We start from the raw sequence: 27,078 nt of genomic DNA, 5'->3' as shown, positions 1-27,078 counted from the left end.
GGTGAGAAGGCTATTCCCTAGTGTTTGTTCAGTGAGTCCTTGCACACAATGAACATGGCAGGAGGGTCCAACAACGTGGCTACCCAGGGGTACAGTTTCACAGACTTCCTCTTTGCAGGCCTAATCTGCCTGTCACCAGTGTTTGGGGACACATCTTCCTGACAGCAAAGATCAGTGCTGAGCCCCTCCCTGGATGTGGAGGGGAGGAATCCAGTCAACGGCCTGGTGACTACACTAGACCTTCCGTCATGGAGTGGGTAGAGTCCTTCCTGGAATACATATGTATGCATTTCCCATCTCTGCCTGAACTTTTACCCATCACTTACAGAATACTTGGGGGTCACAGCTCCTCCCCAGCATGTTGTGATTGACCAAGAAACTCATTTACAGCAAATGAAGTTTGGCCATGGACTTACATCCATGGAATTCATGCATCTCACTGATGTGCCACATCACCTGGTGAGCTCGAGGGAAGATCTACTGATGACTTTTGATCCACCAGTTTTCTACCTCTGAACTAGATGATCTTCAAAACACCTCTCTGATCTGATCTTTTTGGATGCTGTGGTGTCTGCAGTGACCCAAGGCCCAAGTGGAATAAATAGGTTTCTTTCTTCTTTTTTGAAGCCTCAATATAGTGAAAGTTGAAATAAATGTTTGAACTGGACTGCAGTGTACATTTTTCAAAATGAAAATAGTTTCAAATAGAAACACTTACAATGAAATATTGTGCTCAGCTAGTAGGCCTTTCAAACTGTGGTTATAGTCAAAGATATATAAGAAAAAACATTAAAAAAAGATTTGATCCTAGATAATGTCCTATTGGATAGATTAAAAAAGAGGAGAGCAAAGTTGCTCCGGGCAAAAAAAAGAAAATCTACAATTCAACACCATGGCAGGAGGGAAATTGTTTAATGATCTTTAACATTAACCTGCTCCCCTGCGAGTTTCACCAACCCAGCTATACTTCAGTAATATGTCTTCCCATCCGCAGGAGGTTCAGAGACATATACTTTTTTTTAATTAAAGTTAGATACTTCAAAGATAATTAAAGGTGTGTTTTAGAAATCTAGAGACAAGATTACAGAACTCTAAAGCAGAAGATAACCAAAATGCTACCAGTTTATTTTAAATAAAGTGGTTCAGCATTTGAAAAGGTTTACAGAAGTCAGGGAAGGTAGTTTAGCATTGAGTAGTAATGCCCATGGGTATTTAATTCAAAGTGAATAGAAATGGAAAACAAATTGTCTTCATTTTTAAAAATTTTATTGAAGTATAGTTGATTTACAATGTTGTGTTAATTTCTGTTGTATAGCAAAGTGACTCAGTTATACATATCTTCTTTTTCATATTCTTTTCCATTATGGTTTGTCACAGGATAGTGAATATATTTCCCTGTATATGTAGTAGGACCTTGTTTATCCATTCTATACATCACAGTTTGCATTTGCTAGTCACAAACTCCCAGTCCTTCCCTCCTCTACCCCTTATCCCCTTTGGCAATCACAAATCTATTCTCCATGTCTATGAGTCTGTTTCATAGATAAATTTATTTGTGTCATATTTTAGATTCCTCATATAAGTGATATGGTATTTGTCTTTCTGACTTTCTTTTCTTAGTATGATCATCTCTAGGTGCATCCATGTTGCTGCAAATGACATTATTTCATTCTTTTTCGTGGCCAAGTAATATTTCAACACACACACACACACACACACACACACACACACACACCCCACATCTTTATCCATTCATCTATTGATGGACATTTAGGTTGTTTCTATGTCTTGGCCATTGTAAACAGTGCTGATATAAACATAGAGGTGCATGTATCTTTCTGAGTTATAGTTCTGTCCGGATATTTGGCCAGGAGTGGGATTGCTGGATCATATGCCAACTTTAGTTTTTTGAGAAACCTCCATGCTCTTCTTCATAGTGGAGACACCAATTTACATTCCCACCGACAGTATAAGAGGGTTCCCTTCTCTCCACACCCTCCCAACCAAACTGTCTTCATTTATTTCTCATAAATACAAAGGTAACACACTAAAAGTATAGTGGAAATATTCTATAATGTGGCCAGTGGAATTTGCTATAGTGTCTGCCCACTGATTCTAAAGTCAGCAAACACTGCTTGTTGGTGCCTATATGGACCCAGAGAAATGCCAAAGGAGAAACCAGAAACAAAGCACGTGGCCCTACTCTAAATTCCCACAGCCAGGGATGGGACATGGGACCTCCAACAACATATACTCCTTCAACCTGGTCTGGCCAGGGCCCTTTTCCTGAGCCGTCTCTTTACCGTCTCTTGCTTCTGGACCCTCAGTTCTGCAAAACACTTATTGAAGGTGAATAATCCCAGTCAGACACTCATCAGCAAGAACCTCTAACTGCTGTCTGCCCACCTCATTCTTTTTCCTCTAGAGCTTTTGTGTAGTTTTCAGTACCTCAAATTCCCATTTATGGACATTTGAAAGATATGATAATATCATAGAAGAAAATTAATCACCTGACATCATCAAGCAAGTACAACTAGTGCTAGCCCATTGGTTCATTTAAGTCTCATTTCCCCCACTCTTTGTAAGGACTATTGTCATTTATATCTTATTATACAATCCCCTGGAGAAGGAAATGGCAACCCACTCCACTATTCTTGCCTGGAGAATCCCATAGAGGGAGGAGCCTGGTAGGCTACAGTCCATGGGGTTGCAAAGAGTTGGACACGACCGAGCTACTTCACATACAGAGAAGTATGCTATGCATACATTTCCGCTAAACTCTTTTATCTCCAGTATTTTTTTTTCATGGTAGCAAGATCACTTTCAAGTCTCACTCCTAATGGCTCCATTATATTGTATCAAGTGGATATACCTGTTGACCTGTTCCTAGTGGTGTACCTCTGGGTTAATTTCAATTCTGGACTACTTCATAGAAAACTACGATAAACATCTTTGTGCATAAAGTGTTTTCCACTTAAGGATTTTTCCCCTTCAGCTAGATTCCCATAAATAAAATGACTACATTTAAGGTTAGTAATATTAAGGCCCCTGAGACACATTTTCAGGCATCTAGTTGAAGAATAACAACAAAATAGGCCACATGAATGGCAAAATTGGCATAGATGCCAACAGGCCCACCACTGAAAAGTCTTATTTGTGTAGGTTCAGTGGGGGCACCACTTTATGTTAAAATTATGTCTATTCCTCAGAACAGAGAAGAGAGGTGAGCTGGTAGACAGGGCTGAAATAATAACTCAAATGTAGCACTGAGAAAGGAAGAAAAACATGGAACAGAGATTAAAAGATACAGACGATGTAGGAGAAAGATTCCGCATATCTAATTAGAGTTCCAGGATAGAGAATGAGGAAACGCAATATTCAAAGAAATAATGACTGAGAATTTTCCAGAACACATCAATTCTCACATGAATGAAGTCCAGAAAATCCTGAGGGAGATAATTAAAAAGCATGGAACTCAGAACAAGTACACAGAAAAGGAACTCGAATCACCCATAATGAAAAGATAGATTACTGCAAAATAACAATAATCATATCACTAGATAAATTCTTAAAATGAACCAATGAAACCTGGAAGACACGTGGAATCATATTGTCAACAAGTTGCTTACTATGTGGAAAAAATAAATAGATGGAGTTTTTAAAAAGTTTGAGTAAAACACCACACAATGTTAACATATAAATTGTGCAGAGTGATCAGAGTTTTAAGTATAAAGTCCTTGAATTGCTCAGGAGGACAGAATGACTCAGAATGACAGAAATGATTCAGTTTGTATTTTGTTAAGGTAAATATATATGCTAAAATTACCAAATAATAAATACAAGTAAATAGAAATAAGAGTGTACAGCTTTTGAATATGGAGACGAGGGAAATGTGATGTGGAGTAGGAAAGAGAATCTAAATTAATACAAGAAGCAATTAGATAAAATAACCAAGTATATTAAAAGTGGGACAATGAAGAGGGATCAAGAGAACAAAGTAAAATGGTAAATCCAAATATATTAATAGTAACATTGTAAATGAACATAACTTTCACATTAAAACTTACAGACTGGAAAAATCAAGTTTTATTGCTTTATGCTCTTTATAACTGTTTCACAGGTGAAATAAAAATGTACAGAACTGTTGATGGTGAAAGGATAATAAAATGATGCGAAAGGCAAGTACTAAGTAAAAGAAAATTGGTATAGCTATATTAGAAACAGGTCTATTTTTAATGATTTATTTTTTATTGAAGTATAGTTGATTTACAGGGTTTCAGGTAAAGAGGAAGGTGATTCAGTTTTACACACACACACACACACACACACACACACACACACATATATTCTTTTTCAGGTTCTGGTTTATTACAAGATACTGAGTATAGTTCCCTGTGATACACAGTAGATCCTTGTGGTTTATCTGTTTTATATACGGCAGTGTGTATCTGTTAATCCCAAAGGTCCTAATTCATCCTCCCCCCTGCAAGTATCCCCTTTGGTACCATAAGTTTGTTGTCTATGTCTATGAGCCTATTTCTGTTCTGTAAATAAGTTCCTTTGTTTCATTATTTTAGATTCCACATATAAGTGATATTATATGATATTTGTTCTTCTCAGATCTAGAAACAAGAACATTGCTAGAGATTAAGAGGGTTGTTTCATAATGACATATGCTTGACTGACCAGGAAAAAGTTAAACTATAATGCATCTAATAACATAATATTTCAAAATATACAAAGCAAAAACTGAAAAAGCATAAGATTAAACTGAAAAATTCTCTATATTTCTCCCTTAGTAACTGATTAATCAAACTTCAAATAAACAAGTAATGAAGATGGAAGATTTGAATACCACAATTAACTAGTTTAAGCTAATGAACATATATGGATTACTGCAAACCAGTAACTTTGGAAATATAGAACATTTGTGAAAACTATGTACCAGGCCACAAAACAAGTCTCAACAAATTTCAACAAATTGGACTCAAGTAGATCACATTCTCTAATCATTATTAAAACAGAAAATATTGAAACTAGAAAAAAAATTTAAATAAAAAATAGAAAAAAATTAAAATATTTTATCTAAAATAGAAAATTAAAGTACATATTATTAAAAATGTCAATCTAGAATAAAGATAGAATTAAAGAAAAAATAATTATTAAAAGTTTCTGGAAATTAAAAGATAAATTTAAATAAAAGCTTACAAATAAGAAAAAAATCATTATGAAAATGTTAAAAATCTATATGTGAACAGTAACAAAACACTGCATATCAAAACGTGTGGAATACAAATACAGCTAAAGCAATACCTGAAAATTTATTGTGCTAAATGCATATATGCAAAAGAAGAAAAGCTGGAATTAAATGAGTAATCATGTACATTTAAGATATGAGAAAGAGAATAAAGCAAAGAAAGTATAAGGAAGGAAACAAGGATGAGGACAGAGAATAAATAAAATGAAAAATAATGATACAGGTGAGAAGTTCCTTCTTTGTAAAAAGAGCCTGTAACAACCCAGGTGAGACGGACCAAGAGTTAGGGACGTGGTGGCCACCTCTCCAGGCCGCATCACCCCACTGGGGCTTAGAAGGCAGTTGAGTGTGGTGCCCCAGGAGAGCCCCCGCCTTCCCGAGAAGCGTTCTTGACAGCATGCAGGGCACGTCTCCGTGCCTCTCCCCATGCACCCCAACTTGATCTCACTTTTTCTGGCACCTCTTCCATCTTCCAGCCATCTCCCAAATTTGCCAAAAGTGATGTTTGGTGCTCTCATTTCCTTGTTGCTTTTAGATCATTTATGGAAGAGAAGGGGAAATATTAGCATTACTTCAGCATCCACCATCAGCACCAGTCTGAGGAGAGGGGACCTGAGGCAGAAAGCAGGGGTGGTGGCAGTGGGAAGAACAAGCCTCAGGTACCTGGAAGCTGTGGGAGGAAGGATTCAGATCTGGGAGCACAGAGGATGGTGGGGGGTGGCAGGCACTCAGACTGCAAGATCTGCAGTCCTGGGAGAGGCACCCAGCCTTCACTGAACCGTGGGTGGAGCCGAAAGGCCCACTGACGGATTTCTAGGAGGTTTTCAACAAGGATTCCATCAAAACAGCATTTAAAACTTTTCTGCTAATTAGCCATAAAAGAAAGAGATGAATCTCAAATACTCTGCTTACATGTCATTCTAGTAAATCAAAGTCCCTAATGATCAATAAATTGCTTTTCAAAGAAAGCAAAACAACAAAACCACATTTATATAACACAAAAACAGAACGTGCCAGATTCTCAGAGGCTGAGCTACACAGATAAAGTAAAATGATGATTGAGACAAAGGTTTTCATGGGGAGGTTAGGAAGAGCTTTGGAGCCGGCAGCATTGTTTATGCAGATTGGACTATCTTCAGGGAAAAAAAAAAGATTATGTAAAGGGGTTTGGGTCATTTTCCTTTTCTCCAGGAATATCCAGTCTTCCAAGCCTAGGAAATGACCCGCTATAGTTTTGGTAGTTAAATTACATATCAAAAAGGGAGAACCATGAGCCATGAGTCAGTGTGGGATTATTTGGAGACTTTGGCAAATAGCCACACTAAATCCTGGGAACGTGGATCTAGAGGGGGTCATGACCTCTGTCTTGTAGGCAACCCCCTTCCTCTCTCTCACCTTCCTGTTCTTCTCCCGTGTCTGCTCAGTGAGATTAAACTGTCCGCCCACAGGATGGATCTGTGCATCCCAGCTGCAGATCACATATCTGTCACATCAGTGGCATTATGCTGTAAATCATAGCCACAGAAGGACTTTCCATGGAGTGGGTTTCTTTTCTCAGCTGATGATACATAAACATACACCAAAAAATTTAACTCATATTTACCTAGGGAAGGTAACAGGGGCAAATAACACATGGTTGAATACAACACCAAAAGCGGTTTTCAAACAGCTTTTAGGCAGTTTCATAAAACTCTTTTGACTCTCTCTACACAAACACCGAATCGATTCTCAGAGTTAAGTCTGGAGTGAGTGAGGTTTCCAGCAGTAAAGTAATCAGCCCGTCCCCAAATAAATCTGTCTTTGAGCCTTTTCCTCAAGAACCATCTGGTGGTTTCAGGCTGTTCTGGTCACTAGTAACTAGTAATCACATAAGGTCATTAGCAACATGGTGTTAATGGTACATTATTATCTCAGGCTTACCAACCAAGGTCTTCTAAATTTTAAAAGAGGAGAGAACTAGAACCCACCCTAGAACTCCTGCCCTGGGTGGAGAAGCAAAGAGCTGGGTGGAGGTGCTTTTCTGGTTGTCAAGTGCTCACCCCGTTTTGTAGATTGCCCCGAATAATGACACTATAAAAATCACTCACCTTTTAAACTCTTACCAGTTCTCCTAAGTCAGGTAAATATTTATATCATGTTTATGACTTATATACTTAATCATATATATGATGCAGGATTCAAAATGAAAAGGTAAAAAAGAACTCTGAGATTTCTAAATGAACTTGATAATTATATATACTACAAACACATATACATACTTTTCAGTTTAGCATCTTTGTTCCTACTTCTCTAGTATTATTATTATTTCCTTAAAGTGACAGATACTCACATACACACTGCTAGGGATGTTAAGTGAGTATAGCCATTTTGGGAGCAATTTGGCACCAGATAGTCACATTTATATATAAACATGTAATATATGTATATTATATATGTAAATATGTAAGTTTCTATTATAAATATGACCCTTCAGTTCTACTTTGGGCATACATTCTCATGAATTTCTTTTGATGTGCATGAATACATTTCAAAGATATTTACTGCACACATCTGTATCATAGCCACAGAAGAAATACAGAAAGAAGCTAAAATCCATCATGAAGGAGACAGATTTATAAAATACAGTATTTTCATACAATGGAATGATGTTTAACAGTTAAAAAATATGAACATAATCTGTATAAAACAATCTGATAGTTCTCTCAAAAACACTAAGTGATAATGCAAGATTCTTTCACAGAAAGTAAAAGAGAAACCACCCTTATGGAAAATTCTGTAGCAAAGTGGGCTATGAATAAACATGAAAGTATATTCTGTCCCCCTAGAAAAGAAAAGCAAAGTAAAAATAAGGTTCTTTTTTTCCCTTTGCCTATGAAATTAACAAAGCTGATGAATAATTATGTCTCTCACTAACAAGGCCTAGGGCTCTGGCCCACTCAGACACTACCAGTAGCAATACAAATTTATACACTTTCCTGGAGGGACATTTGGCAATATGTATCAAATATTTAAAGAAAAGTAAGCAAATTTTGACGAAATAATTCATCCTAAGAAAACAAAAATGCATGCAAAGGTTAGGCTATAATTAAAAAGTATAAAGTGCTTAATGTTTTAAAAGAATGATTTTGTTGACTAAATTACAGTACACAGATGAAATGGATTATTAAGAGGATAAAAATAATGACACAGAAGAATAATCATTGACATTAATGCTGCTCACATTTTGTTGAGTTAAAAAAATTCTCATTTGTGTTTAAAAGAATTATATTCATCTGATCCTTATTATTCAAGGATCTTTGGTACCACAGAGGAGTTACTTAAAGTAAACCCACTTAAGATGGGGACCAAAATTTCAGACTAAATAATGAGAAATAAAAAAGTTTGATTAGCACTATATTTGAAGAAAAAGAAACAAGAGAACACATTTTCATTTTCTATTTTTACCAAATTGTGATAATAGTATTTTTCATGGGAAGTGATATTTAGGATAGATCCTAAAACTCATTTGAAGCCTAGAGGATCAAGAACAGCCAAGACAATTTAGGAGAAAAAGGCTAAGAACGGAAGATTTATTGTAAAACTTTAATAATTAAATGAAAGTGATATTAGCTCAGGAATCACAGAAAGATTAATAGAACAGAACAGAGTTAAGAAAAAGATCTGAAAAAAAAAAAAGTAACCAAAATTGGTATATGGTAGAGGTGGCAGCAAAATAGAAAAATAGTTAAATATTCAGTGATAATGTGGTAATGGTTTTCAACATGGAAAACATTAGATCCCTGCCTCACACAGTACAGAAATATAAATGTCAAATGAGTTTTAAGATCTGAAAGTTTTATTTACTAAAAAATGGTGATGCCTAGAAAAGAAACTCGGGAATCAAAACATTTTTAAAAGCTCTCTAAGGGAAATGCAAAAGAAAAGCAGTGAAATACATTGCATACTTATCAAATTAACCCAAGTTAAAACATCTAATTAAAGTCAGGCATAGCCAAAGATACAGGGAGACAAAGAACCCCAGAACAGTGCTGGTGGGAGTGTGAAGTGGCGCAGCGGCTCTAAAGGGCAACGTGCGAAACCTCGAAGGGCTGAAGTAACAGCAAGGAGCTGATGCAAGTATATCCTATCACCCAGTTACTCAGCTCCTAGGGATATATGCCTCAGACACACTCCTTCACATTTCTACAAGAGCCTATCAAGAATATTCCCTGCAATACTTTCTGCAGTAGCAGAAGGGACTTTCTCCAGTTGTGCTAAGCACGGCTGCTCTCTAGCTGTGGTGCGCGGGCTTCTCGTTGAGGTGGCTTCTCTCATTGCAGAGCATGGGCTCTAGGATGCTCGGGCTTCAGTAGTTGCAGCACATGGCTCACAGGCTCAGTAGTTGTGGGGCACAGGCTTGGTTGCTCTGTGGCATGCGGGAGCTTCTGGGATCAGGGACTGAGCCTGTGTCTCCTGTATTGGCAGGCAGATTCTTTACCACTGAGCCACCAAGGAAACCTATAGTTTTTTTATAATGTATCTGTTTGTGGCTTTTTATATTTATATTTATTTATTTGTTTGGCTGCACCAGCTCTGGCACACAGAATCTTTAGCTGTGGCATATAAGGATCTTTAGTTGTGGCATGTAGGATCTAGTTCCCTGACCAGGGATCAAATCCAGGACTCCTGCATTGGGAGCATGGGGTCTTAACCACTGGACCTGAGGGGTCCAAGAAAGTCCCTGTTTATTGTTTTAATTTTTAATACACCATTTTATTAAAGGATAGACATCAATAATCCTCTGTGCATTTCTCCCTTCCACCTTCAATCCTCCAGGTTAACATGGAGTTCTTCTGAGAGCATCTTTTTTTATAAATGAAGTATAGTAGATTTACAATGTTGTATTCATTTCAGGGGTATAACAGAGTGATTCAGTTATACAGAAACACACACACACACACACACATATATATATATATTCTTTCTCAGATTCTTTTCCATTATAGGTTATTACAGGTATTGAATATAGTTCCCCGTGCTATACAGTAGTAGGTCCTTGCTGTTTATCTATTTTATATATAGTAGTATGTATCTGTTAATCCTAAATTCCTAATTTATCTCCCCTCACAGTTTCTCTTTTGGTAACTGTAAGTTTGGTTTTTTACATCTGTGAGTCTTATTTCTATGTACATAAAATTTTAAACACAAAATGGGACTACACATTCTGACAGGCACACACTTAGCCTCAGTGTTACAGGCTGCATGGACTCAGCTCCAAATCCCCATCCTTCACTGTGTGGATCTCCCCCTCACTCAGCAGAGGAGTTTCTATTTATGGCAATCCCATACTTGGACTCGAGAAGCTACTACAAGAAGCTGTAACAAGAAGTTAGAACGTGCTATACCAGGTGCCAGAGAGGACAGGAGAACCATGCAAGACTCCTCTCACCCTGCAGACGGTACAACTCAGCTAGGGAAGCTGTCTGGGAGCCTGGCTGTCGTCCTCACTCTAACTCACTCAGTGTGGAAACTGAAGAGTGCTTACCTGGCAAGGCCCAGCACCTTCATCAATAGAATGAGAACATCACTCTCCTCCCGTTTGGGACAGTAAGCGAGTACATACGTAGTGGCCAGCATACGCCAACACTCAACATCTCAGCAATCAAAGGCACAGCAGCCATCACATGAACAAGGTCTTCTGAACAGAGTCTCGGTCACGATGATGGTGAAAAGGCAGTGGATGGCAGGAGGGTGCTAAACGGGTCCACTCAGGCCTCTCCACAGCGGGGCCCAACACGCCCAGCCCCGGGGGGGTCCCCTGTGACTTGGCCCCCTCCCGGTGGAACACAGGGCATTTCTTCTAGCAGCCGTTTGGCTATACTCAGGCCTATTGATTCTTCCGAGTTCACCATAGACAGTGCTCTTTGAACACAGCGACCTGACTCAAGATAAAGAACTCCTTATCTCACACCCTTGGAAGAATTCTGGGGTGAAATGAGACCAAAAGGATCACAATGCACTTAAGTTAGCTTTTGGGTTGACCCCTTTAGAATTCCAAGGACATAACGCAGCTTCACAGTATTAAAGAGAAGGCAAGAGTGTCTCAGGTCCACTCACCTCCCACACACAACTGCCTCTAACCCCCAAGTCACCCTTCTCAAAAGCTGGGATAGGGGTCTATTCAAGGTCTTAGTAGCAGGCACCAGAGAGGCCGCCTGTCTGCCAGATACAGGAAAAACCACAGTATTTGTAAATCCCTTTTGGAGATACTGAGCTGTTCAATTTTATTCCTAGGGTTCCTTCCTGGGGGTTTCAGAAGGACGGTGGGTATACAGTTACGCAGCCAATGTGGCGCCACCGTGTGGCAACAGCGCGAACAGCTCATAATTCACTCTTCAAATTCGGTGCTTCTTCACCAACTTTTTAACTTTGAGGAATTCAAAATACTTCTATTTTCATAGGTCAAATGAATTCACTCCTATCTTTCCTTCGTTCATATTTTATTATCACTATTTTGGACCCGCATTAGTCAAATACGCTCTATGAATAAACCATCCTCAGTGTCAGCACTGTTATATGTGGGGTTGGGATTGTTGCCTCACCCAAGAACTGATGATCAGACTGGGGACAACCAGATCGGATTCCACCCAGATCTTAAGACCAAATTCTTCCTTCGAGTTTTTTGGGCTAGCTTAGGTATAATTACCTTTGGTTTGCATATATTTAAAAAAAGGAGGTGAAAACCATCAAGCGGTTTTGAAACTAAAATGATAAATAATAATAGGAATAAAAAATAAAACTGATCTGACAAAACTAAGCAGGATGGTGGTTACCTTCAGGGGAAGGGAACTGATAGTTTCTGCAGGGGATAATCTGGAAGCTGGGAATATTCTAGGTCTTAATCTGTTCAGTTTGTGAAAATCTTCAGATCTGTGCAGAAACTATCATCCCAGAAAGGTCTGACCATTCAGTGAACTCTCCTTACCTGGCCTTTGAGACAAACACAATAATAACCAGGAAGGCAAACTGAGGGGCATGCCTAGTTCTCCACCAGGCACTTCAGTCTGTGTATCAATTGCTCTAAGGGCCATGGCCACAGATGGGCTCTGGATAGGGAGGAAGGAGACAGGACACAATCGATACCACTGTTAGCTTAAATTGCTGAGGTGGTTAACAGTTGACTTTCTCAGATCCTGGAGCAGACCATTCCCCCTCCGCCTCCACACTCAACACCTAGACCACAAAGAGAATCCTGCCACAGAGATACACACCATCTCCACAGAAACAGCCCCACCCACACACACACACATGCTTTGCCCCACCACCAGACTCAACTCCCAACTCCAGACACATCCCCCAGACCCACAGAGGGGCAGCCAGCTTTCAGCCCATAGAGACAAACAACAGATGTGCTGGATAGCGGGGAGGGGAGGGGAGGGTGCCTAATGAGGCAAGAGGGGGCTGTCCATGGCCAGACAAGGCATTAGCAACAGGAAGATGGAAAGTAGTATTTTCAAAGTCTTTTTAAACTGAATTTGTCAGGAAACAAGGATTTTTAGACCTATGAATACAGTCCCAAAGTTGCTGTGAAATATATTTAAATCACCCCTATTTCCATCCACAGCTCAGATCTTCTTGGACTGTCTTCCTTTTACTTTCACATCTATCAGGTACCCTGAACCCCAGCGGCTTTGGGAAGGGGGGGGGGGAATTATTCCATTGTCTAGATTTTAAAAGTTGAGGCTCCAAGATGTTTGTCAGATATCACAAAGCTACCTACGTGGTGATCTTTTCCCTGAGGAGGGGCAAGGGAGACTGAGTTGGAGGGACAGGGTGATAATGTCAACAGAGGAGGCGCGACCCTCTCCACTCAAGGCTCTGAGAACCGCCCACACTGCCTCACCGGAGCTGTGTAGTGATATTTACATACATTCTGAGACTAGGCTCCACCTTCCCCTGGGAAAGTGGGAAACATCCAGATCGAGGGGTAGGGAGTGAAGCGGCCAGAAATAATCCAGACATAAAGCATTTTCCGAGAACAGATGGGAGCCCAGTGCAGAACCTACAGCTTCTCTTAGGAAGTCCCGGGACCCAGACTGGTGTGTGCAGTTCGAGTCTCTCAAATACTTACCCTGGGGATAGGGTTTATTTGGGAGAAGGAAACGGAACAGGGCTGACCCTAGCAGGGGAATTTTCAGGCACCCAGCAAATTCCCCTACTCTGCGGGGATGTTAGTAAATTAAGTTGCAGGGAACGGAGAGGATGCTGCTAATGCTGCAGGTCCCTGGGGTTTCCAACACGGGACCGCTCTGCACTCCCCATAGGCCCTCCTCAGCTACCTCCTAACCTCTGAAGAATATCTTAGAATTGACTCCAGACTTCTCCAAAAGCAGTGGAGTTGGAGGGGAGGGAGCAGGAAGGAGAAGGGGGGCAGTGAAGCTGAAGTGAGCACCCCCAGACCTGCAACAGCCAACCCTCCCCAAGCAGTCCGAGAACCCTGCCAGATTCCTATCGACTCCGGTTCTTAGACTGTGCACTGGCCATGACCTTGAGCAAGTCCCCACTTAGTCCCATTTTACAGAAATTAAGAGTGGGAAGAATCAAGTCGGCCACACTGGGCTGCTCCCGGCGCTTACCTGACGATTTAAGGAGCGTAGTGGGTGAGCAGTGAACCGCAGCCCAAGAGCTACATGGCCAGTGGAATCGCAAACCTCGAAGGAAATGCAGAGCTGAGCTCCAACCCGGCAGCAGGAAAAAGATGGTCCCGATTCTGTGACGACCCCCCTAGCAAGTTTGATGCCCCCCCCCATCCCCCTCCGCAGAGGCTGACTGGCCGTGCCCGGGGGCCCTCGCTCAGGACACGCACGCACGGGGTGTACTACGGGGACATGAGAAACACCTCCATACACCCACCCCCGAAGTTGCGGCAACATAAGGAGCAGAATGGCGCAAATCTGCCAGAGAGGAGGGGACGGTACTCACACGGGGTGGCCGGGCTAGAGTAGGTACGTGAGCGGGGTCATCGATGGCCTCCGGGCTCAGGCCACGGTGCTTTGGGATGCCCGGGGCACCTGCCGCAGCGCGCCGCGTGGATTAGGAAGCTGCGAGCAGCCAGGCAGTGGCGCGGGTCTGTCAGCGCGGCAGATCTGAGCTGCAGCGCCGCCGCGGGGGCTCGGCCGCCAGAACCGCAGCCGCAGCGGGAGCCCAGAGCAGGCGCGGGAGGCGGGAGCGCGGCGGCGGTAGCGGGTGCGAGGGAGGCGCCCGCGCCGCAGGCAACCAGGGCCAGCGGGGCCGCAGCCCCAGGTGACACCTGCTGGCCGGGCTGACGGCCAATCAGAGGCGCTGGGAGCCGGGGCGCGTGCGGGGCACCAGGCGGGAGGGGGCGCGTGCTCGCGCCTGCGCTGGGGCCAGGGTGCCCAGCGGGCGGCTCAGGCCCCCCTCCCCGCACGCAGGCGGCACGCGCCGGAGGGGCGGGGCGGGGCGCAGCAGGGGGCGGGGCTCGGGGGGCGGGGCTCGGGGTGCGCGCCGGGGTCGGAGCCGCGCGCCCCTCGCTCACCAGCTCAGTGCGGTGTTGGGGCCTCGGCCACAGAGTTCTCAGACAGACCCCAGGTCACTCCCAACCGTGAAATAAGAGTTTTCCTGCCCCTGCACCCCCGGGCGACCAGACCCTCCCTGACCTCCGAGTGACTGGTCACCCGAATCCCGGCCCGGCGTGGCTTCCAGAGTGTGGGCGCCCTCCCTTCCCAGCCTCACCGAAGCCGGGAGGTCTCCAGAGACAGCTCTTCCTTACCTCACAGAGCCCGGGTATTGAAAGTCACCGTGGTGACCCATCCCCTGGTCTGGGTTCCTTTCGTTCTTTCCTGAATTTCCTGCGCTAGCGACGCCCCTTCGTTCAACACGCGTTGACTGGTCTGATGATTGACTCAGAGAGCTCGCAGTCCCCAGGCGTTTGCGTTCCCGAATGCCCCAGAGCCCCGTAGCTGCCGCACCGCAGGGTCAGTGAGCTCGCACTGTCAAAGGATGCCCAGCGATTGCTGCCCATGAGGACTGCATTTGGGCTCTTGCCTGGAGTTCCAGATGCCGGAAGAAAGACTGGGAGTTTAAAGGTTCCCCTCCAGCCAGGGCTTCGTTGCTTTTGCATCCATTAGGGCACAGGACCCGGAATCTTTCTAAGACGGACTGCCTCAGCCCCAACAACTCGGCTGTTACATTATGAATTTTCGCTGCAGGACGGAAGTCGCAGCGAAAGACCTTTATTCTGATAAAGTAGCCGAATAAAGCTACTTGGGTGATTCCTAAAACCCTGGGAATCTTTTCTCAGGACCATGGGTCGAGCCTGTTCTCTCCGTGTAAATTTGCGCAGTAGAAATGGACGGCTCACTTAATGACCTGTGTGCAGCAGCCCCACTAAAACACCTGTAAGAAGGGAACTTGGAAGGTAAAGGAGTTGTTTTCTCTGAAGATCTGGTTTCCTCTCTCAAACCGATTTTATTTACCCACAAACTAGTAAAGTGAAAGAAAGTTTGTGTTTTGTTTCTGTTTTATTTGCATTCAATTTTAATTTTACTTATCTGAGCTTAATTAGCGTTGGCAGTGGTACGAAAATTTAACTGTGCAAATGAATACAAAGTTAACAAGACTCTCTGTCACCCTTGTCTCCCAGCCTCTCAATTTCTCTTCCTGGTGACATCCATTGCTGTCACCTTCATGAGTACCCTCTTAGAGAAAATCTACAACCAAACGTATTTCTCTAATGTTCTTATTTTTACCTTTTGTTATACAAAATGGTAGGTCTAACTACAGGTGCAGATGAATTCAGGGGCTCTCAAGTGATGTCAGAAGTAGAACTGGAATCTCAGCCCCTACTCTTAATTCCTCTCTCCCTCCTCCTCTCCTCTCTGCTTTCCACTGTGGGTTTCACTGTTAAGCTTACTCACTCCATGGTGGCCCCTGACAGCTTCACTCTTTTCTTCCCAGTGGTCAGAATTCAAGGAGGCAGTCTTTTCTTTCCCAGAGTGCACATTAAACCACCCAGGAAGACTCGTTTGCCCTGTTTCAGTCATGCTTTACCCCTTGAATAGTCTGGGACTTGGGTATTTGCTTGTTTGCCTGGGGGATTCTGACTGTTGGTGGAGACAATGAGATGGACACTGTGTTGGGAGTAAATTCGCCCATATGTTTGCCAGTGGTTCCTGACTGGTCACTGGTAAGCCGAACGTTAATGCTTGTGTTCATTTATGTGCAGACTTTGTGAAGACCTCTGCTTTTGCATCTGGATCCCAGGCCAGCAGGGTAAAGTTTAGCATGTAGAATGTGAAAGCATTACTCTCCACATATGGCCTGCCAGGGGCTGTGTCATGACAGAATGGGGGCTGGCTTCAAAGGTTATTTGAGGTCATACAGGTGTTTGCACAACTGACCTAATATTTAAATTCACCTCTTTACAGACTGTTTCAGAATCAAGGTCCTAACGTCTTCCCTAAGTTATAAACGTTTTAAAAGAAAGACAAGTAAGTATGGACTAGTTCAGTGATTTGGTCAAGGTCACAGATAAAACAGGAAGAAAGTACAGATGGATATCCAGAGACATTATGAGTGAGAAAGAGCCCAGTTCCCTATTTGTTGTCCTTTGGGGTTTCCCTGGTGGCTCAGATGGTAAATAGTGAAAGTCGCTCAGTCTTGTCTGACTCTTTTGATCCCATGGACTATACAGTCCATGGAATTCTCCAGGCCAGAATACTGGAGTAGGTAGCCTTTCCCTTCTCCAGGGGATCTTCCCAACCCAGGGATCGAACCCAGGTCTCCCGCATTGCAGGCGGATTCTTTACCAGCTGAGCCACAAGGGAAACACTCTGCTTCCCTTCAGGAGAGCCAGGTTTGGTCCCTGGGTCAGGAATATCCCCTGGAAAAGGGAACAGCAACCCGCTCCAATATTCTTGCCTGGAGAGTTTCCACCGACAGAGGAGCCTGTTGGGTTATAGCCTACGGAGAGGCAAAGATTGGTACTTAGCGACTAACGCTTTCACTTTCAGGTCAGAAACAGGCATAGCTTTAGTTCTTCACCAGAGCAGAGCTCTTGTTGATCTTTTAAAAGCATTCCCCAAAATAAAATAAAATAAAAGCATTCCCCAGGAAAGGTTTGGCCTTTGAAGATGATTTGGCGAACAATGAACTGGTAACAAGATGACCTGGAATACGACCTCCTTGATGGACTCCGTCCTGAGCGGTCCGTTGTCCAGTAAAGCTTTATGGAGTTCCATCATTGTCTGTCTCCCCTTTACCCCTCATGGCTCAGCAGTTATGCCTGCTTTTCCAGTTTCTGCATGATCTTGACCACTGTAAGCGTTTCAATGGATCCTTACTTTATCAAGAAGAGCTCATTGACTTTTGTGCACCAAGGACATGTGTTGCATCTTCTTTTACAATGTGAATCAGAAAGTCCATTTCTTAGCCATAAGACTGATGAGTTTATACTGGCAGGAAAGGATATGTCTCAGGAAGATTCTGGGTAGAATTAAAAGAATCACAAGACCAGGATGCCAGTCTGACCTTACTATTTCCTGACAGTGTGACCTGGACAAGTTACTAACCTTTGCTGAATCCCAGATTTCTACATGTAAAGTATGGTGTAATCCTCTCCAGTGCCCTTAATTGTTATTAATTGATATAAGATTTTTATTAATTGATATAAGATTTTTATTAATTGATACAGTGTATATGAAATTGCTTTGCACATAATGAGATTTAATATATGTTAGTTATCTAAAAATTGTAATTTTTTACTTGGGTAAAAATTAGCTTATAAGGGAAATTTCTATGCTGTTTTGTGGCATTCTCTGGCATAGAAATGGAGAGACTTTCACCTACTACTTCCCTACCAGCCAAAGCATGCTATCTGATTTCCCCAAAAAAATGTATCTCTCCCTCTTCAGTGCCACTTAGCCCATGTTAGGTAATATTAGTTATCTGGGTATATCTCCAGTCTCCCAACTAGACTGGAAGTGCATTGAGATTGGGACCACATTACATCTTTGTTTCCTCTGGGCACCTAGAACATTTGACATATAACATTTGACAAAGGACTTGTACCTAGAATATGTAAAGAACTCTCAACGTTTGGCAATATAAACCCCCAAATAATCCAATTTTAAAATGGGCAAAAGACATCAAGATATTAGTATATGTAATTGGCAAATAAGCACATGAAGAGATGCTTGACATCATTAGCAATTAGGAAACTGTAAAGTAGAACTGTAATAAGATATCACTACATACCTATCAGAATAGTGAAAGTGAAAGTTGCTCAGTCATGTCCGACTCTTTGCATAGTCCATGGAATTCTCCAGGCGAGAATGCTGGAGTGGGTAGCCTTTCCCTTCTCCAGGGGATCTTCCCAACCCAGGAATCAAACCAGAGTCTCATGCATTGCAGGTGGATTCTTTACCAACTGAGCGAAGAAGGAAGCCCCACCTATCAGAATGGGTAAGATGAAAAACAGTGACACCTAATGCTGGGGGAAAAGACAGAGAAATCGTATCACTTAGGCATTGCTGGATGGAATGTAAAATGGTGCAACCAATCTGGAAAAGAGTTTGGCTATTTGTTTTAAAACTAAAATTAGTGGAGGAGGAAATGGCAACCCACTCTAGTATTCTTGCCTGGGAAATCCCATGGACAGAGGCGCCAAGCGGGCGTTAGTCCATGGGGTCACAAAGAGTCAGACACGACTGAACACCCATGCACACACACAGCCAACTTAATCTTGGGGTTAGAGCCCCCCTTGCCTGCTGGCTTGCATCTCTCACAATCATCCTATGTTAATAAATCTACATCTTGCCTATCAAAGAAAAAACGAACCTAAAATCAGACCTGTCATACAATCCAGTACTTTCACCTTGGGCATTTATCCTAGAGAAGTGAAAACTTATATCCACACAGAAGTTTACACAAACCAAGCCACACAGGACCAGCCCTCAACAGCCCCACCCTGAGATAGCAAGAGAGGAGAATACCCTGACACACATCTAGTTTGTTTGTTGAATGAGGGAACGAGATGGACCTGACTGGGCTAAGGATACACTCACATCTTTTGACAACTCAAGGCGGGTGAAAAACTTCAAACTGGAAATACTGAATTTTCTGCTCTTCAGTGATGAATTAGAAAATAAAAAACATGACCAAATGTATATCTTGAGTTATGAAACAGCTCCATACTGGACTAATAGAAGTAGAAATGCAGAGGAAAGAATTTGTTTCTAGTACAGTATTTTTCTTTTTTTTTTTTAGAACTATTTCCATTTTTTTTAGAACAATTAATGTTTTATTATACAGCTATTTGTTTGCTACTAAATAACAGCTTTTAAAAAGCTTTGCTGCTTTCTGTAGTCAAGTTGATTCTATCTTGGAAGAACAATGTAGATGTAATAATAGAAAATTTATCATTCACTGACTAGGGCATCTAATAAGGGATCCTGATGCTGATAGGTACTGATAATAACAGTATTATTTTACAAGCATATGGATGATTACTGAATCACAAAGAATTTGTGATTCTCTCCTGTTAGGATTTTTCTTACTATAAATTGGGTCCCTAAGATGAAGCCCAGAGTTGGTTATAACTTCCATAGCCAAATCAGATACACTGTTTCTCTGAATCCCAAATCAGTACAGATCCTTGGCAGCTGACTCAGCCTGCAGCTAAGCTAAGGATTAATAAAATTAGCAGCAATACCCACAAACTTAGCCTGGGTTCTCTGTGTGAACGTGCATCTCCTTCATAACAATGCTCAAACCCTGAGGGTTGGTTTAATTGTCTTGATCTTATTCACTGAGACGTAGCAATAAGGTTGCTATTGACATGGCAAAGGCAGGCATCTCCAAAGAAGAGGAGATAGCTGAAGCCACCCTCTTTCCCTCTGCCTGATCCTCCCTACCCTGCTTTGCATTTTCTTTATTCCATAGGACTTGCCACCCTTTAACACACTATTAACTTTCTTTTTCTGTTTCCTGTTTATTGTTTGCCTTCCCCTTCTGGAATGTAAGCTACAGGAGGACAGAGCTCTTTGCTTTGTTCTCAAATATCTCCAAGTGCCCTGGACAGAGCCGAGCACAAGGAAAGTGCTGGATAAATATGTACTGAATGAATGAAGATGCCAGGGAAAATTTACACCACATTCACAATTCAAAGCTGTTCAGAGACTTCTGTGCATGCTGAATATTCATACCGATGTCTGTTAATCAGGTGACCTGAATTTTCATGTATTTTAAAGTTCCTTCCAGAAGTGAAGAATCTGTAGGCTGATTGCTGTGCTGCAAGGTGCTTCTGGTCTCAGCACTCCCCCTTCCACCAGCATCACCACCACCTTTAAGAAAGAGCCCAGAGGCTTCTGACTCCATGAGACAGAAAAGTGGATCCTACTCGGAACAGGAACATTTCTCAGGGTGAAGGGAAAGAGAACTTAATGTAGGGGGAGCTCCTACTCTATAGGAAGAGAGGAAAAAAAGAAGCACTCTTTTGCAGAAGGGGGAGAGAGTAATTTGGAAGGAATGTGGATACCCTGGAAAAACACTATTTGACTCTCCCAAGGATCTCAGGCTAAATCTTTTCTTGGTCCTTTCAGAAATGTGGGAGGGTGGTAAGAAAACGGAAATGAAAGCACATTTGAGATGGACCCTGCTGCAGAAGGAGCTAGTAGAGCTGAACCCCTGAGAGACTGAATACAAATGGACAACAGCCAGACCATATATGATAACAGGACTCTGACCCTTGACTTCTCCAGCAAGCAGTGCAGGACAACAGACCACAACTTCTATAGCAATCAGTCCTCAGTGAACTTGGTCAGTGACTACCAGCTTTCGTATTTTTTAGCCCCTGTTTCCAATTAGTTCAGTTCAGTCACTCAGTCGTGTCTGATTCTTTGTGACCCCATGGACTGCAGCACACCAGGCCTCCTTGTCTATCACCAACTCCCGGAATGAGCTCAGACTCATGTCCATCAAGTTGGTGATGCCATCCAACCATTTCATCCTCTGTCATCCCCTTCTCCTCCTTCCTTCAATCTTTCCCAGCATCAGGGTCTTTTCCAATGAGTCAGTTCTTCACATCAGATGGCCAAAGTATTGGAACTTCAGCTTCAGCATCAGTCCTTTCAATGAGTATTTGGGATTGATTTCCTTTAGGATGGACCAGTTGGATCTCCTTGCAGTCCAAGGGACTCTCAAGAGTCTTCTCCAACACCTCAGCACAATTCTTCGGTGCTCAGCTTTGTTTATGGTCCAACTCTCACATCCATACATGACCACTGGAAAAGCCATAGCTTTGACTAGATGGACCTTTGTTGGCAAAGTGATGTCTCTGCTTTTTAATATGCTATATACGTTTGTCATAACTTTTTTCCAAGGAGCAGGCATCTTTTAATTTCATGGCTGCAGTTACCATCTGCAGTGATTTTGGAGCCCTCCAGAATAAAGTCTCTCACTGTTTCCATTGTTTCCCCATCTATTTGCCATGACATGATGGGACCAGATGCCATGATCTTAGCTTTTTGAATGTTGAATTTTAAACCAGTTTTTTCACTCTCCTCTTTCACTTTCATCAAGAGGTTCTTTAATTCCTCTTTGCTTTCTGCCATAAGGGTGGTGTCATCTGCATATCTGAGATTATTGATATTTTTCCCAGCAATTTTGATTCCAGTTTGTGCTTCATTCAGCCGAACAATTTGCATGATGCATTCTGCATCTAAGGTAAATAAGCAGGGTGACAATATACAGACTTGACATACTCCTTTCCCAATTTGGAACCAGTCTGTTGTCCCATGTCCGCCTCTAACTGTTGCTTCTTGACCTGCATACAGATTTCTCAGGAGGGAGTCAAGGTGGTCTGGTATTCCCATCTCTTGAAGAATTTTCCAGTTTGTTGTGATCCACACAGTCAAAGGCTTTAGTGTAGTCAATGAAGCAGAAGCAGATGTTTTTCTGGAATTCTCTTGCTTTTTCTATGATTTGATGGATGTTGGCAATTTGATCTCTGGCTTCTTCACCTTTTCTAAATCCAGCTTGAACATCTGGAATTTCTCAGTTCACGTGCTGTTAAAGACTAGTTGAGCATTACCTAGCTAGCATGCGAGATGAGTGCAATTGTGCAGTAGTTTGAACATTCTTTGGCATTGCCTTTCTTGGGATTGGAATGAAAACTGACCTTTCCAATTAAGAGAAACCCAGATATGCACTCAAACAAATCATACAGGCTGCTCTGCTCCTAGTTAACCCACTTTCAGCTTTCCCATGCCAACAGCCACTAATCAGAGTGAAGACTTTGCTTTTTCTCATTATAAAGTTTTCCTAGTCCCCTGCTGCTGCTAAGTCACTTCAGTCGTATCCGACTCTGTGCGACCCCATAGACAGCAGCCCACCAGGCTCCCCTGTCCCTGGGATTCTCCAGGCAGGAACACTGGAGTGGGGTGCCATTGCCTTCTCCGTCCTAGTCCCCTACTTGTCTTTAAATTTCTCCCAACCACAAGCTCTAAATAAAAAACTTCTATTTGTTCTCATTTGGTGGTCCACAGTTTTCCTAAAGGTCCCACCCAGACAGTCTGCATTGCTATCAGTACAGACCCCAACCTTCAGCCAGGCTCAGTACCCACAGGGGTTGCTTGTGGCTTGTCAGGTTCTCACCAATTGCAAGACAGCCCTGGGTCTGAATGCTGCCATCTCTGTGTTGAATTCCTCAGATGTTTGTTCATTGGTACCTAGCTTTGTTAGTGGTCCCCATTTGTTTGGCTTCCTTGGCGGAATCAGGTCATTCTTTTCCAACCCATGTTGCTCTCTTTTGTGGTTCTATTTTGTGTTGTGTCATCTAAAAGTGTCCCAAGTGTATGAAGGAGAATCACAGTGTAGAACACACACACAGGACCTATAAACTTAAATTTGTGGTTCTCAGCAAACCAGAGTCCAGTTAAACAAAATTTGCCAAGTTACAAATAAGACTAGTTGTGTTTCTTCTATAGCATTTACTTTTTTCTGTGAGCTTGGCATTTATCACAAGAGAATGTTCTTTTTGGTGTTCCACCTGTGATCAAAGGCAGCCAACCATCAGGTGGGGGTTAGGGGTGGGGGGGTCTAACACACAGGTACACATGCATCACTTGGATTCACTGTTGCCTGCTCTCAAAGGATCATTGAAGTCTCAATCCTCTCCCCCTCCTCCAGAAGATGCTCCTCCTTTCTGCTGAACTCTTGTTACAGTCCTAATTTTTATACCTATTGTTCTAAATAGCGTGACTTCATGATGCTTTGAATCTTCAGTAGCCACCCTGGGAACACTTGGCTTGAACAGAATTGTTCATTTGAGAGACATCTTAGAAAATAGATTTCTCAGTTTTAATGGACAGCATTTTTTCATGCAAAGGCCTCCAAATGAAATTCTGATCTGAAAGTTGCCTCACTGAAAGATGCTTTGACCAAAGCTAAAAGCAATCTGACAGACTTAAGCAACAACAAACTAGACTTGTTTCCTGAATAAAATCTCCCCTGTGTCCTCCAGTTGCTTGCTTGTATCCCGCTCTCCCATCTCCCCCTTATCCTTCTGATCTCCACACGTCTGTCAACTCCTCCCTCTTCATTCCCTTGTCCAGACCCCCTCCCTATTCTTACCAACTCTCCTAAAACCCCATATACCTATTGCTTCTAAAACTTCATCCCTCCCATGAGTCAGGTATGCCTTGGACCTGAGCTGAAGTAACAGTTATAATTCAGAGTTTCCCTAACCCAGACAAGGCCAGCTGCTATTTGTAGAATTTAGACTTCCTTTGGATACATAGGTCTCAGGGTTACTTGAACTATGTTAACTTGTACACCTGTTGGTTAAAATCTCATATGCTCAATCCTGGATGGCAAAACCTGATTGAACTAATGCAGAAAGGGATTTGCAGAATACCTCTGTTTACAATAAACTCAAGAGTCAAAAGAGGCCCCCCAATTAGGGCAAAGAGCCATACCCAAAGCATTCTTAATAAAATTCAATTAGATGATAATTTAGTCATGCACACAGAGAAAATATGAAACTAAGAGAGTATGGCCATATAATCTGCTCCCTCTGGGACACACCAGTTATCCCCCTACGATCTGGTAACTGAAAGACCCATGCCTTTAGAAATTTCACCTTTGATATTCTACCCTGCTTCGTGCAGAGACAGCAAAATGTTGCAAGGGACTCATGCACTCAATCTTATCATCAACAGGTTAAACCTACCTTCTTGCAACATCTTCCTACACACTCAGCCTCCTCATGATCTGAAACCAGGAGATTTCATGTATTAGAAGAGATGTCAGAGCAAACCTACTCGAACTTCATTGGAAAGGACCTCATCAGGTACTGTAACAACAAATACAGCAGTGAAACTCAGGGAGTCAGTCCTAATTCAGAATTCCAGATAGCTGACAAGCTGGCAGGCTGTTCCAATAAGGGACCTTACATTTAGGATTCTCAGAAATTCTCTCCTCACAGCCAACCTTTAGAAATAAACAGTTAACATAGGACCTTTGGAATTTGCAGGTGACCTAGGATAGTAGACAGCTTCTGCCCAAGATACGTGCTAAGACCCCAGACTAATTCTATTTTGTTATTCATCTGCTTGTTTATTCTTCTTCTCATTTTCTACCTGGTTGTTGTCCATCCCTCCTGGCCCCTTTTCTCTCCTCTTTATTACAATTTTTAGATCAAAGCACACTTTCTAACACCCAAGTAGTTGTCACTAACCTGAATCTTACTGGCTGCTGTATATTTCATCCATCACCATGATCATCATGATAAAAACCTCTGGACAACTCCAGTCTCATCGAGCAAGATCATAGGGAATCATGGCCAATGGCCTTTGCATCTACATAATGAAATGAACTTAAATAAATCAGCATGTGAATTTGGTAGTGTCCTCTCTTAAAGAAAAAGAACCAATTGTTACCGTTGGTTCTACATTTGCATTCAACAACCTTTATAGAATGATGAGCCAACTACTTGTCACCTGGAAGAGATTCATAGAGATCCAAACCTGTAACTCAGTCACTGATCTCCTGTTGCCAACAGCTCTTTTTCTCCTGAATTTCCACATGCCCCCTACTGGGTACCACTTCCCTTGCAACCAGGATGTCTGATCTTGTTTTCTCCAGGCTAATACCTCAAGCACTTCAGGACTTGTCTATACAGGAAGACCCTAATTCAATATATCACCAACTTAGAAAATTCCAGCTCAGATGCAAGTTCCCAAATGAGCCTACCCTTGATGATTCAAGCATTCCAACTGGGGAGATTACTGACTAATTGTTTATGTGAACAATCAGAGCAGTGTTCCCAATGGTGTGAATCATTCAAGTAGAAAGTACTCTAAGAAGCTTATTAACTTTGGCAGAAGTTATTAGCATCACCATCTTCATCCTAAATGAAATCCAGACAGATCTTAACTCATTGGCACAAGTTAGTGATGAACGGTTGCACAGCTCTAGATTTCTTGTTGGCTAGTCACGGAGGCATCTGTGCCATTGCTAACACTTCTTGCTCTATGTAGATTAATGAAACAGGCAAAGTAGAACAGGCGATATAGTGCCTTCAGGAAAAAACTACTGGGCTTTTATCATGGCCAATGGGATTCTTTCACTTGGCCTAGGTTGGGCAGTTGGGTTCTTGGTTCTGAGACATCTTGTCTTATAGGGACTGTTAATTATTCTTGTCTTTGTCAGAGATCATGATACTGGCCTAAGGCATTTTATCCAGGATCATAACTGGATAAATTGCTCTCTTGCCAGCAAATCACCATGATGCTACAACAACAGAAAGGTCAGGATGATCTTACAATACAGTTCACCATGGAGACAATTGAACAATCGCCAAACAGTGACACTCTGGATATGTAGCCTTTCCTGAAATTGGTCTGAACATCATGCAAGTGAAAGGATGACCAAAAGGGGAACTGAGAGGCTGAATATACAAATAGACAATGACTGGTGCAGTGTCCTATTTAGGACAGTAGAATATTGACTCATAACCTCTGCAGCAGCCAGTTCAGGGAGTAACAACACAAACTCTATAGCAAATGTCATAGAACAATTAGCACTAAGCTAATAATTGCCAACTTTTCTCTTTTTTGCTCAAGCTTCCAACTGAGAACCAACCAGAGAAAGCCAAATATGCTTTCCAAACCAACCACATAGACTCCCCACTTCTAGTTAGCCCGCAGCCAGATTTCCTATGCCAGGAAAACCTGCAGTCAGCACATACTTAAAGCTTTCCTTTTCTTCTTTTAGCATGAAGCTTCTCTATACTCCAGGCGTCCCTGGTAGCTCAGACAGTAAAGCGTCTGCTTATAGTGCGGGAGACCTGGGTTTGAACCCTAGGTTGGGAAGATCCCCTGGAGAAGGAAATGGCAACCCACTCCAATACTCTCTGCCTGGAAAATTCCATGGACTGAGGAGCCTAGTAGGCTACAGTCCATGGGGTTGCAAAGAGTCGGACACGACTGAGCGACTTCACTTTCGCTTTTCTATACTCCAGCTTGCCTTGATTCTACCAAACCCTGGTGGTGGTGGATTCTTATTTACATGGTCTCAACTTATTTCCACAGCCCCATCTGGAATTCTAGAGAGAGACAGCCTCACTTGGATCCCATCTGGCAACACAGAGCAGCTGCTGCCAAATAGAAATGGAGCTGGGGCAGACTGAAGGGGAGAAAGAGCAGGAGGTGGCACCCTGGTACCCCTGTGGCCCTTACCCAGGAGAGACGGAATTCGTAGATCTCTATATACTCCCTGTGAGAGAGTAGGGAAGGTACTGGGGGTTGAGAGCTAGCAAGCTT

The 27,078-nt window shown here is 42.5% G+C and overlaps 1 protein-coding gene across 2 annotated transcripts in view; it reads right to left on the bottom strand.

Annotated features, from left to right (window-relative positions):
• MYRIP (myosin VIIA and Rab interacting protein) overlaps positions 1-14,669 on the bottom strand; it is a 215,739-nt gene extending 201,070 nt beyond the window's left edge. Inside the window, exon 1 of one of the 2 annotated variants that reach the window (XM_020894565.2) lies at positions 14,219-14,669. The gene's annotated coding sequence lies outside the window, so the exon portion shown is untranslated. Of the gene's footprint in view, positions 1-13,872; positions 14,012-14,218 lie in introns of those variants that run through there. The other variant, XM_020894567.2, reaches the window with a different exon arrangement.
• Between the last annotated feature and the right edge of the window lie 12,409 nt (positions 14,670-27,078).

The sequence above is a fragment of the Odocoileus virginianus genome, chromosome 26 (assembly GCF_023699985.2).
Source record: "Odocoileus virginianus isolate 20LAN1187 ecotype Illinois chromosome 26, Ovbor_1.2, whole genome shotgun sequence".
NCBI lineage: Eukaryota > Metazoa > Chordata > Mammalia > Artiodactyla > Cervidae > Odocoileus > Odocoileus virginianus.
This window is presented reverse-complemented; position numbering and strand designations above follow the sequence as displayed.